Raw genomic sequence first — 14,342 nt, 5'->3', positions numbered from 1 at the left:
CTTGGCTAGGCCCAAGGAGGTGACTTCAGTGACCACAGCCCTTTCTGGGACTTATGGTGGACTTGGACTGAGACTGACTATGACAGACTTTACCCCGTTTGTAGCTTACCAGGCTTTGAATTGGACCTGGGGGTAGTGGACTTGTGGATCCGTGGCTGCGTGGTAGACTTTAAGCCTCTTTAGGACACCAGACACTCTCTCCAGACTTGCCCTCACTGCAGCTCAGCACTAAAGAGACTGAGGAAGCTCCACCCAGGGCTTATAAGGGGGGAGACTCAGGAGAGCCCCATAGGTCACCCTGTAGATCACATGGTCACTGGTAACTTCCCTGGTTACAATCACACAACAACAACACTTAAAGGTATATAACATTATGTGTACATTACACCATATAACATAGGCACTTAGGGGAATACATAAGACACAAGTACGGGGGGGGGGAGGGGTCAGGGGTCACGGAATGGAGTCTGCCTGACAGGGCAGCAAGGGTACAGAGGTGCAACTCCCGTACTGGGCGACCACAGTTGTAAAAACTGCTAATCAAATGTTGTGGGGATAAGTAGCTTAAGCCGAAGGGCCCCATTAGCACAGGCATAAGGGTAGAGAGCCTCAGGCAGCCCGATCCAAAAAAAATTAAAATAAATCACCAACCACCAAGCAGTTACAAGGCCAAAGAACACTCATCCAAAATGTTCTTTATTGAATCCCAGTTTCAAGACCCCATTGTTGGGCATGTATGGACATTGTGTAAAATGCCACATGGACTCTTCCCCAGTTCACCAGCCCTGTGCAGGACATTCTCTATAAATGCCCCAGGAACTGTATACCATTGTTTGGGCCAGTGGCCTAGTCTTTCACCCTCCTTCTAGGACATGTCACCAAGGGCGGCTTTATTTAAGAGGGGAAGTTAGTTGTGGCCCAGTACAGAAGTGACCCTTCTGTACAATCTATGGTCCTTTTCAAGTGTACTCAGTCCTATTCCCCTGGCCCCACACTCCTCAGGACTCTGGTTATGTGAATGTTCCTACAAATAGTTAATGTATTTTATCTAGATGTATATGCCTTTAAGTCCTGTTGTTAAGATGTGTAAATAAGGAAGGTGTCAGTGACCAGGTGACTTGGAGGTGACCTACATGACTCCCCCAAAAGTCCTCCTATATAAACTAAGGGAGGAGTTAGCTACCTCCCTTGAGTTCCAGTCTTTGGTGAGTACAGAACATTCAAGACCTGAGAGTGTCTGGTGTCCTGAAGAAACCAAAGGCCTAACCACGCAGCCACGCTTCCACCAACCAAGTGCCCCTCAGGTGAATGTCAAAGCCTGGTAAGCTACCACAGGGGTGAAGTCTAGTGAGTCATAGTCAAGTCAGTCAAATCTGCTAAAGTCAGCATGGGTCTGCATAATTCATTCCAAGTCCACTACAAGTCCCAGCGAGCCCGCAAGTCTCCTAAGTCACTGGTCATCTCCTTGGGCCTAATACAGCTGTAAAGACTATTCCATCTGTCTACCTCAGTAAAGCTGCCGTTGTTCTGTAACTTGGCATCGGAGTCATTATATGCCCCATTCCTAGCCCAGAATCTAGCGGCCATAACTCAGGTGGTGCAGAGGTTAATCAAGCCCTGGCATCACGAATACAAGGGGTTAATGCCATCTTCCCCTAGGGTAATAACATCTGCCCTCATCACACCCTCACCACAAATACATTGGGACAGATCTGCTTAGGCTATGTTCACATCAGTGTTGCAGAGCTCTGTCAGGGAGCTCCATTACAACAGCTGATAACGGGACTTGGACAGAAGGTGTCTCAGTAACATCAATGGATCCCTACAGGCCCCACTCACTTACTTTGCAAGATTTAATGGAGAAAAAAAACTGAAATGCAGAGGTTATTTTTGCCGCTTAAGACCAGGCATTTTAGGGGAACCAGCGAACTGAGCACCATAACAGGGCTCCAAACACTGATGTGAACATAGCCTTAAAGGGAATCTGTCACCTAAAAATCCTCTATGTAACTGCTAGTACAGTTATAAAGCACTGGTAACAGTGAGAGTAAAGGTACCTGTAGCTAGCTTCTCTGTGGCCCCAATATGCTTTTATTTGTCTAAAGTGCCCTGCAACCCCTCTCGCTTTCACCTCCCTCTTTTTCTAAGATTGACAATCACAGTCCTCAGAGCACTGATGGCACATGCACAGTGAGATAGTGAGACTGCTGATGCAGCCAGCAATATCACCACATGTGCGCCGCATTATGGATAAACAGCGCATGCATGAGATTTCTGTAATTTTTGCAATTCTTCACTTATATAACTAATATCAAAAACTTAAAGGAAAACTGTCAGCTTTCTCCCCCCGCACTAACCAGCGGTACTGGCTGGTAGTGCGGGGGACTCTGATCAGTATGATGCTTACTGTGCCCGGATCCACCGTGCCGTTTGCCCGTAATCTTCTATTCTCTGTATATGCTAATGAGGTGCTAACTGGCACCGGCCGGGCTAACTGGCACTCTGATGTCAGTGCCGCCTGCCGCAGCGCCACCCAGCTCATCAGTATTCCTCCCCTCTTTCTTCATTACAGAGAGTGAAGAAGAGGGAAAGGGAGGAATATTGATGAGCTGTGCAGTGCTGCGGCCAGCGCCACTGACGTCAGAGTGCCAGTTAGCACCTCATTAGCATATATACAGAAAATAGAAGATTACGGCGCGGCTGATCCGGGCACGGTAAGCATCAAACTGATCAGCGTCCCCCGCGCTACCAGCCGGTACCACTGGTTAGTGTGGGGCGAGAAAGCTGACAGTTTTCCTTTAAAAGATGAAAATGTTGTCTGCCTATGAAATAATCTGGGTGTAATGGTGGAGGAGGATGAGGAAAAGACTAATCTACTAAATGCCTCCTTCTCCACTATGTTTACACAGTAAAATCCTATGTCAGATGACATGAGAAGGCATAATGTTAATTCCCCAGCAAATCTCACCTGTTTAACCCAACAAGTGCATAGCTGTCTGAAAACACACAAATCACCGGGCCCAGATGGCAACCATCCCAGAGTTATGCACGAATTAAAGGGGTTATACAGGATTAGAAAACCAGAGCTAATTTCTTTCAAAAACCTCTCCTTGTCTGTCTCTAGGTTGGGTGTGGTTCTGCAGCTCCGTTCCATTAAAGTAAATGGAGCCAAGTTGTAATACCACACACAACCTGGGGACAAATGTGGAGCGGTTTTTCTACTGCTCGATTACCCCTTTAATTATCTATTATTTCTTAAATGTAAAGAGTCTATAATGACAGCCATTGTTCCACAGAGCTAACACTTAGCAAATGTGGTGCCAGTATTCAAAAGTCACCCTGGGAAGTATAGGCTTGTAAGTTTAATATCTGTTGTGGGTAAAAATTCTTGAGGGTTTTCTGAGAAATGCTATTGTGGAATATCTTACTGAAAATAACCTTCTAATACAGCGCCAGTATGGGTTTATGTGGAATTGGTCTTGTCAGACTAATCTGATCAGCTTCTTTGAGGTCAGTTATAGATTGGACTGAGGTTAAGCTGTAGATGTTGTATATCTGGAACCCATGTCACATTGCCACCCAGCCGCATTATGATGTATTGTCCACAGGTACCAGGAAGAGGAGAGCACCAGGGACCGTAGCGGGAGAAAGGAGGCACCGGGGAAGTATCTCCAGCTGAAGCCTGGAGCCATCGTAACTGAAGCCAGTGCAAGTCGGAGGATCACTGTATATTGATAGACCGTACAGAGATCTTTCTAGTGATCTTTTTATACCTAGGCCGGTAACCATGATAAGGGGGCATCCTCTACATCCAGAGGAAAGAAGGTTTCACCATCATTACGGGGAGATTCTTTACTGTCAGAGCAGAGAGAATATGGAACTCTCTGCCACATGATGTTGTGATGTCTGACTCACAAGATCAAGGGTTGCCTGGATGTTTTTCTGAAAAAAATATAATATTACAAGTTATGGATGCTAGATTTATGGGAATAGTACAATAATCCAGGGATTTATTCTGATTTCTATATTGGAGTCGGGAAGAATTTTTTTTTTTCATTTCAACCTTATAAACTATCATAAAAGGAGAAGGCAGTGGAAGGAAGCAGGGCACTGGCCTCTTTTTCTTTTCAGTAGTAAGAAGATCGCAGCACTTATTAAGTCGGATTTTGCCTTGATACAACCACTTGCACCGCCACCATCGCAGTTGTCCTGACACTTTTCCAGTATCTTTTACTTTTCAGACAAACAAATAAAAGCATTTTTTACATACTGGGGGCCACGGACAAGTTATTTAAAGGTACCTTTACTCTCATTGTTGCCAGTGACACATAAGCGTCCTTGCCGTTTTGTAATAGATTTCTAAGTGACAGATATCCTTCAATCCTTTGATTGCCCTCCCCTCTCTAATCACCAAAAAAGGTAAACTGACCCCCCCCCCCCCCGACCATCGTTACTGCAGATAGCCATCAGCAAATTTTTCATAAAAACTCCTCTCCAAACTAACTATAAGAGAAACCCTAGTAGCCAGATCGGCCACATCACCAAACCTTTTTATCCATCTGTCCTCGGTTGAGAGGAATTTTAATGGGCACTATCAAAAACTTTTTCTATGTTGTACATCTTAGAATAAGGAGCTTAATAAAATCTGTAAAAATGTAATAAATGTAATGAAAACAGCAAAAATTCTAAATGAGAGACAGGTGACCAAAGAAAGCAAAACTAATCCTAAATATTTTTTTAGATATATAAATACAAAAAAAACAAGGACAGAGCATGTAGGACCCCTTAATAATGATAATGGGGAGGTTGTCACGGGCGATCAAGAGAAGGCGGAGCGACTGAATGGGTTCTTTAGTTCTGTATATACTATGGAAGAAGGAGCTGACATTGGCCAGGTCAGTGCTGGTAACACATCATATAATGTATTGAACTGGCTTAATGTAGAGATGGTACAAGGTAAGTTAAGTAAAGTAAATGTAAGCAAATCTCCAGGGCCGGATGGACTACACCCAAGAGTTCTTAGAGAGGTAAGTTCAGTAATATCTGTACCCTTGTTCATGATATTTAGAGATTCTCTGGTGTCTGGTATTGTGCCAAGGGACTGGCGCAAGGCTAATGTGGTACCAATCTTCAAGAAGGGCTCTAGGTCTTCGCCAGGCAATTATAGACCGGTAAGTCTAACGTGCATTGTGGGTAAATTGTTTGAAGGACTTATAAGGGATTACATACAGGAATACATAGGGGATAATTGTATTATAAGTGATAGCCAGCATGGGTTTACTAAGGATAGAAGTTGTCAAACCAATCTAATTTGCTTTTATGAAGAGGTGAGTAGAAGCCTTGACAGAGGAATGGCTGTGGATATAGTGTTTCTGGATTTTGCCAAAGCGTTTGATACTGTCCCTCACAGACATCTGACAGGTAAGTTAAGGTCCTTGGGCTTGGAAACTTTAGTTTGTAACTGGATTGAACACTGGCTCATGGATCGTACCCAGAGAGTGGTGGTCAATGATTCGTACTCTGATTGGTCCCCGGTTATTAGTGGTGTACCCCAAGGTTCAGTACTGGGCCCGCTGCTGTTTAATTTATTTATCAATGATATAGAGGATGGTATTAACAGCTCTGTTTCTATCTTTGCAGATGACACCAAGCTTTGTAGCACGGTACAGTCTATAGAGGATGTGCATAAGTTACAGGATGACTTGGATAGACTAAGTGTCTGGGCATCCACTTGGCAAATGAGGTTCAATGTGGATAAATGTAAAGTTATGCATCTGGGTACTAATAACCTGCATGCGTCGTATGTCTTAGGGGGGATTAAACTGGCAGAGTCACTGGTAGAGAAGGATCTGGGTGTACTTTTAGATCACAGACTACAAAATAGCATGCAATGTCAGGCTGCTGCTTCCAAAGCCGGCAGGATATTGTCATGTATAAAAAGAGGCATGGACTCAAGGGACAGGGACATAATACTCCCCCTTTATAAAGCATTGGTACGGCCTCACCTGGAATATGCTGTTCAGTTTTGGGCACCTGTCCATAAAAGGGACACTGCGGAGTTGGAAAGGGTGCAGAGACGCGCGACTAAACTAATATGGGGCATGGAACATCTTAGCTATGAGGAGCGATTAAAGGAGTTACAATTGTTTAGTCTTGAGAAGAGACGTTTAAGGGGGGATATGATAAACGTATATAAGTATATAAATGGCCCATACAAAAAATATGGAGAAAAACTGTTCCAGGTTAAACCCCCCCAAAGGACGAGGGGGCATTCCCTCCGTCTGGAGAAGAAAAGGTTTAGTCTAAAGGGGCGGCACGCCTTCTTTACCGTGAGGACTGTGATTTTATGGAACGGTCTACCTCAGGAACTGGTCACAGCAGGAACAATTAACAGCTTTAAAACAGGGTTAGATACATTCCTGGAACAAAATAACATTAATGCTTATGCAGAATTATAAAACTACATCCCTTTCCCTTATCCCCTTACATCCTTCCCTTCAATCCCCTGGTTGGACTTGATGGACGTATGTCTTTTTTCAACCATACTAACTATGTAATACAATACAGAAATTTAGGTGCACTACTGTGGTAGATGTATACAATGACATTGGCTAATCCCTCAACACTGATGATAAAATTGAGACATTCGCCAGTGTATCCTTATATTAAGGACACACCAGAGCCCGCACACCAACGCCTAGGTTTCTCAGATGGCACTAACGCTAACCTACCTGTGCGTGAAAAGCAAAAACCAGGGGCCAGTGGGCAATTACAGCAGCACTAGGCCGACAAGCAGCCTGCTCCCAGTTACCTCCAGCGTGACTGAGCACACATACAATGGAAAGAGGGAGAGAGGCTACAAGCCCCACCCAATATCACCTATATATGCACCTATATCAGACAACTTGGGTGGGGCTTGTAGCCTCTCTCCCTCTTTCCATTGTATGTGTGCTCAGTCACGCTGGAGGTAACTGGGAGCAGGCTGCCTGTCGGCCTAGTGCTGCTGTAATTGCCCTCTGGCCCCTGGTTTTTGCTTTTCACGCACAGATAGGTTAGCGTTAGGTCCCGTGCCATCTGAGAAACCTTGGCATTGGTGTGCGGGCTCTGGTGTGTCCTTAATATAAGGATACACTGGCGAATGTCTCAATTTTATCATCAGTGTTGAGGGATTAGCCAATGTCATTGTATACATCTACCACAGTAGTGCACCTAAATTTCTGTATTGTATTATTCTAATTGTTACACATCCACACCGTTTATCTGGTATAGGATTCTATTGTGGCACTTGTAGTCCACTGCAGGCATCCTCCATTGTATGCATTTTTATGCTGGGGATCGCCCCTAGCAACGGACTACAAGGGCAGGATCTGCTCCCCCAGTATATATGCACAACTGCATTTGGGGTTGAGCACCTCCAGCCTTTTGAGACCACGTTTTTTGTTGTTGTTTAAAAGTTGTATATCTTAGAAAAGCATTAATGTTTTTAACATACTTCATAAGAACATTTTATTTCATTTTTATAGAAATCTTGGCTTATAAAAACACACCACTAGGGGTCCCCATACCATCCAGAACACAATCCTGTTGGGCTGCAGCATCATCTTTGTCCCAGCTAAAGCACAGGACTGAACAAAGTCCAGTAAGTAAGGGTTGGACTAGAGCACTCCTCTGTGCTCACTCCTGTCTTATCAGACTGCAGCATAAAATAGCAAGGAGGGGTTAGAGAGTAGCCTGCAGTGATTGGATGAAGAGACCCAGCACAGCAGTCATGCAGAGTGAGGGACACCCCCTCCAAAGAACAGAATAACAAACCAAGTGAGCAACAGAAAGAAGGTATTTGTGAGAGAAATATAGGCGCTAGCCACAAAAATGTGTACATGATTAGGATTAGGTACTGAGTAGCAAATATCATTTTGTGTTTTTTGTTGGATATGACAGGTACTCTTTAAGAAAGCTAGACAAAGTGTCTGTTTAAACCTTAAAGGGGGACTCCGCTGAAAACATCTCATCCTCTATCCAAAGGACCACTCATCGACCACTTATAGATTGTCCCTAGGATTCAGGAAAAAGAATAGAGCAGCTTTTTTGTTCTTTCAAAAGGCAAAAAGATCTATTGGGGGGAAAGCCTTTAACTTTATCAGGTTAAAAGCTTCCTGATTAAGTTCTCCCTCTCCCCCATCCACTAATGTACAGCTCAGATAATCTTCTTCTTGAACATCTTTAGGTGTACTACAGAAAGGGAAAGAACCAATCTTTCTGAGTTGAGGATGACAAGTTGCCAACTGATGCCTGAGTAAGGAAAGAGTTGTCATGTTGACCAAATACATTTTTAGATATCTGACTAGTAGGTGAGTTTCCAGATAAGAAGACTTTGATAAATAGATGGGCCCCCAGCCTATTAAGCTCATTGTCACGATTCGGCAGGCTGGAGGTGGATCCTCTGTGCCAGAGAGGGATTGGCGTGGACCGTGTCGATGGACCGGTTCTAAGTTGCTACTGGTTTTCACCAGAGCCCGCCGCAAAGCGGGATGGTCTTGCAGCGGCGGTAGCAACCAGGTCGTATCCACCGGCAACGGCTCAACCTCTCTGACTGCTGAGATAGGCGCGGTACAAGGGAGTAGACAAGAGCAGGGTCGGACGTAGCAGAAGGTCAGGGCAGGCAGCAAGGATCGTAGTCAGGGGCAACGGCAGGAGGTCTGGAACACAGGCTAGGAACACACAAGGAAACGCTTTCACTGGCACAATGGCAACAAGATCTGGCAAGGAAGTGCAGGGGAAGTGAGGTATTAATAGGGAAGTGCACAGGTGAAGGTACTGATTAAAACCCATGCGCCAATCAGTGGCACACCGACCCTTTAAATCGCAAAGACCCGGCGCGCGCGCGCCCTAGGGAGCGGGGCCGCGCGCGCCGGGACAACACAGACGGGGAACGAGTCTGGTAAGCGGGTCGGGATGCGCATCGTGAGCGGGCGCGTCCCGCATCGCGAATCGCATCCCGGCTGGGGACATTATCGCAGCGCACCCGGTCAGCAGGTCTGACCGGGGCGCTGCGAACAGGAGAACGCTGTGAGCGCTCCGGGGAGGAGCGGGGACCCGGAGCGCTCGGCATAACACTCATATTTGTAGTTCATGGCAGGGCTGAAGCGTGGATTCATTTGAGCCCTTTTGACAAATTGTCTGGATTCCTCCTCCAGTAGGGATTTCTTTGTAGACAGAGATAGTGATATCTTTTATCTTTTGAAGATGGATCCTTGTTCCAATTGGATAGAATCATGGACTGTAAGGTTCTGGAATGGGCTTGTATTCAAGTTACTGCTCAGATGCAGAAGACATTAATAAACCTAAAATCTTAATACTCACCCTTATAAGGGCAGAGAATTTCTTTATTAGACCTTTTTCTTTGGTTCTGGAGCTTCGATGTCTAGGACTGAGAATCTAATAAGATACCCTGGAACAGCTTCTGAGTAGCAGGACTGAGCATGGATTTATCGATACTTATTGGCCAACCTAACTTCTAGAGGAAACGGAGCTTGGGAAAGCTGTGACTGGATTGTTTCTCTAACTGGCTACAAGAAGAAAATCTTCCAAGTATGGAAATATCAGAATTCATGGTTTCATGAGATGAGCAATCATTTCTATCACAATCTTTATGAAGACTATAGAGGAGAACTCCGGCAAAAACAAACTTATCCTCTATGCACAGGATAGGGGTAAGTAACTGATCTCGAGGGGTCTGATCACTGGGCGCCCTGTGATCTCCAAGACAGGACCCAGCGCTCAGTGAGTGCGTGCCACCTGCAGCACGTGCTCCATTCATTTCTATGGGAGCGCCAAAATGACCCCAGTACAGCATTTGGGAATCATCTGCGCTCTCATAGAAATTAATAGAGGGTGTGCAGTCTACCAGTAGACAACACGCGCTTCTCACTGAGAGCTGGGGTCCCGTCCCGGAGATCACGGGGGTCCCAGCTAGAGATGAGGGAACTTACAGTAAATTCAATTTGTCTCGAACTTCTCGGCTCGGCAGTTGATGACTTTTCCTGCATAAATGATTTCAGCTTTCAGGTGCTCCGGTGGGCTGGAAAAGGTAGATACAGTCCTAGGAGACTCTTTCCTAGGACTGTATCCACCTTTTCCAGCCCACTGGAGCACCTGAAAGCTGAACTAATTCATGCAGGATAAGTCATCAACGGCCGAGCCGAGAAGTTCGTGACAAATTCAATTTACTGTAAGTTCGCTCATCTCTAGTCCCAGCGGTCGGACCCCCCTGCAATCAGCAACTTATGCCTTATCCTGTGGTGAAAAGTTTAATCTGTATGACAAATCTAAAGAAACTCTGGTACCACAGATATATGGGGATGTGGTTGTATACATCTTTTAGATCTATGGAACACATTGGGGCATTTTTGGGATCAGGGGAGCTTTTGTCTTTATTTCATTTTGCATTGTTGGTAGAAAATGCATTGATTTTTAAATTTTACATTGATTATTGTACGGGAGCTTTGAGAAGTGACCATTACCTTCCTGTCCAGGGGGGCTGGAATATTAGAACTCAGAGACAGAAGATCCCCGACACCGCTGTGCATTTGAAATTTTTTTAGGATTGAAAGGGGAATTGTTATCTGGAATTTAATGTCACTAGATTCCAGGGATCCTCCCCACAAATCTCCTGTCATTGTTTGGAGGAAAAGGGGTTGCAGTTGGGATAAAGAATGACATTTTTTTCATACCCTCTTTGGAATAACTCCAATGGCCAGACTTTCCCTACCCTTTACAATCTCCGGTAAGGATGTCTGGTCTTACGAAAGGACTGAGCTTTCTGTTTTTTTATCTGTGGCACTTTCCAGAATTTTGTCTATTTCCATGACCAAATACATGAAACCCTTTAAGGCTAGGTTTCCACTTGAGCCAAAGCCAGAAGTGTATTCTAAAGGAATAGAACATATAAAGGAAGGACTTACACTTCTCCTCCCTTATGGATCCACTTCTGACTTTGGCTCAAAAACTGCAGTGGCAGATATCCAAAAACTGCCAGAAAAAAAACCCAAGTGGAAACTTAGCCTTACGGTCCATGGAATTCCTCAACTGGGCCGAATTATCAGAGGGAATAGAAGAAGGTTTTACCATTTTTGCTACTTGGATACTTTTGGAATAATTTTTCTTTCTGTATACACCTATTACAATCTTTTAATTTAGGATTTAAGAGGAATGCACTTTTTTTTTTTCATTCGAAGACCTCAAAACATTTTATCCTGTACTGACTTGGTCGGGACTGCCGCTTCAGTATTCATTGTGCTACAAATACAGTGGTTCCTCAACATACGATGGTAATCCGTTCCAAACGGACCATCGTTTGTTGAAACCATCGTTTATTGAGGGATCCGTACAATGTAAAGTATAGGACAGTGGTCTACAACCTGCGGACCTCCAGATGTTGCAAAACTACAACACCCAGCATGCCCGGACAGCCAACGGCTGTCCGGGCATGCTGGGAGATGTAGTTTTGCAACATCTGGAGGTCCGCAGGTTGAAGACCACTGGTATTGGAGGTTATACTCACGTGTCCCCGCCACTCCGGACATCACCGCTCGTCACCGCTGCCCTGAATGCCACCTTCCATCACTGTCGGCTCGTCCCCGGGGTATCCCCGACGCTCTGGCAAGGCCTCTGCTTCCCCGGCATCCTCGCTCTCCGTCGCCGCCATCACGTCGCTCCTATTGGATGACGGGACAGCGTGCGCAGCGACATGATGACGACGATGGAGAGCGCCGACGATGCAGGGGATCCCGAAGAGGACGCGCTGGAGCCCTGAGGACAGGTAAGTGATCGTCAGCGGACCACACAGGGCACCGTAACGGCTATCCGGCGGCAGCTGAAGCAGTCTGCGCTACCGCATAGCCGTGTACGCGATGGCCCCGACATACAAAAGCAGCGTATGTTGATGCTACCTTATGTTGAAATGATCGGATGTCGGGGCCATCGTAGGTCGGGGGGTTACTGTAGCAGCTAACAAAAAGTCTGTATCTCCTGAATCAAAATAATATTTTTTTTAGGGTCCTCCACTTCAGACTCTGGCTTCTCACTCTAAGTCAGTGACCTTTACAGTAGAAAACTCTTCAGAGTCAGAAGAGGATGACATCAATTCTAGGGCATTTACATGGAAGTGTACAAGGTCCTGATACCACGAACAAGAAACTGACAAGGAGGGTTGGATCCCATCTTGCTTTATTAACCTGCATAAAAGACAATTATACTGCCTTCAAGATTATACCAATCCATGCTTGACATAATTGTCTTTTGTAAGATTCCTCAAGGGAGAAATGAGACATTGCACATTTCCTGGGCTTTATATTAAAATGTAACCGGAATTAACACCTGCAGCAGGATATGTTTAAATATCCAGCAACTTTGTAGCCAGAGACTACAGTGATCAGAATATGTATTTTTCGCAATTACTAGACCTCCTGACTCCTCTCCCACTACCCTGCTTCTGTGCAACTTTGGGGTCACCAAACTGCTGGTTATTACTATTTGGACTAAATTTACACCATTGTGGCATAATCCTGGCTTGCCTGCTTTTTACTCTTTTGTTGATGCTGGTTTTTGGGAGAGGAGAGGACTACGTAGTTTGGAACAACTAGTTACTCAGGGGTTGGTTAGATCTTTTGGGAATTTACAGGAGTTTGGCTTGCCACACTCTTTGTTTTATAGGTATTTACAGTTACGCCATGGGTACGAGACGCTATGTAGATCGCAATCACTGGCCGTCCACTCCAATATGGTTTTAGATTCTGTGGTCACGAAAAGGGAGTCGACAGGAGTTATTTCGGGGCTGTATGGGGAGTTGTTAGCTTCCATCATGAGAAATTTCCTTTACTGTCCATGGTAAGTGGGAGAGGGATCTCTGAGATCTGACTGACGAGGAGTGGTCTTCTGTGTTAGCACTTACCCAATTTTTTTTTTATCTCTGGCAGAATCTAATCAGTTGTCTCAGCTATTTTTTCTCTACAGGATGTATAAAACTCTAATGTTCTTACATAAAATTGGGGTTAGGTCTAATTCTGCATGTCCTCAGTGTGCTAGGTTGGGGGCATATATGGTACATATGATGTGGGATTGCCCCCTATTGGTGGGATGTACTACATCTTATACGGACAGTCTATGGTGTGACGTTGCCTCAGCTCCCTAAAGTGTGTTTGCTAGGTTTAATAGGCTGTGGTCACGAACCCTCTATGAGGGAAATAGGTATTTTACGAGTTCTGTATCAAGCTCGGAAACTGCGCAGTACTGGATCAGGCCTACCCCACCGGCGATTGATGATCTCATAGCACGTATTATGTATATTGTTCGATTGGAGAAAGGAATTTACCTTAACCCCTTAGGGACGGAGGGCGTATGCATTCGCCCACGCGTCCCGTCACTTAAGGAAGGAGGGCGTACCTGTACGCCCTCCGCATTTCCGATCACCGCCGCTCGCCGGGCAGTGATCAGACCGGGATGACTGCTGATATCTATCAGCAGGCATCCCTTGGCAATGCCTAGGGGGTTCTGAGACCCCCCCCCATGTTGGCGATCGCGGCAAATTGCTGGTCAATTCACACTCCTGTATACTGCGACGGGACAAAACTGGCTATTTCCACACATCATGAAAAACGCCAGAAAAACTGCCAAAACGCAGGAAAAATCCGTGGCAGTTTTCCTGGCATTTTTGCTGGGAGGAAAAAACCTCTGTGGAATTCTATCCTTAGACCGGAAGAACTTTCCACACATTTCTCTGTAGTATACAGCAGCTGATAAGTACTGGAAGGGTTAAGGTTTTTTAAATAAAAGTAATTTACAAATCATTTTTTTTTTTTTTTTTTTACCACCGGAGTTCCCCTTTAACCCCTTAAGGACCAGGCCAATTTTATTTTTTCATTTTCATTTCTTCCTCCTCGCCTACTAAAAATCGTAACTCTTACATTTTCATCCACAGACTAGTATTGTCAAGGTTGGCTTCCGTTTAGGCCTTAAAATGTGCACGACTGCCCCTGTATACTGCTGAGTGTCGACACAAGAAATATGCACAAGACAAAAAGTTGGTATAAAACTCTATATCAGCAGGAAGCTCAGGAGCGGTCCCAAAGAGTTCTGTGAGTTTATTGCACAGAAGTACATTGGTTTTTTCATTTGACGAAAAGGGGACGAAAAATCATCATGTTATATTTAAATTCTTTTCTTTTTGAAACACAGAACTGTCTGCTGACATCACAAGCCCAGTGCTCTCTGCTGACATCTCTGTCCATTTTATGAACTGTCCAGAACAGCAAATGTTTGCTATGGGGATTTCCTTTTACCAGGAC

The sequence above is a fragment of the Hyla sarda genome, chromosome 1, assembly GCF_029499605.1.
Source record: "Hyla sarda isolate aHylSar1 chromosome 1, aHylSar1.hap1, whole genome shotgun sequence".
NCBI lineage: Eukaryota > Metazoa > Chordata > Amphibia > Anura > Hylidae > Hyla > Hyla sarda.
This window is presented reverse-complemented; position numbering follows the sequence as displayed.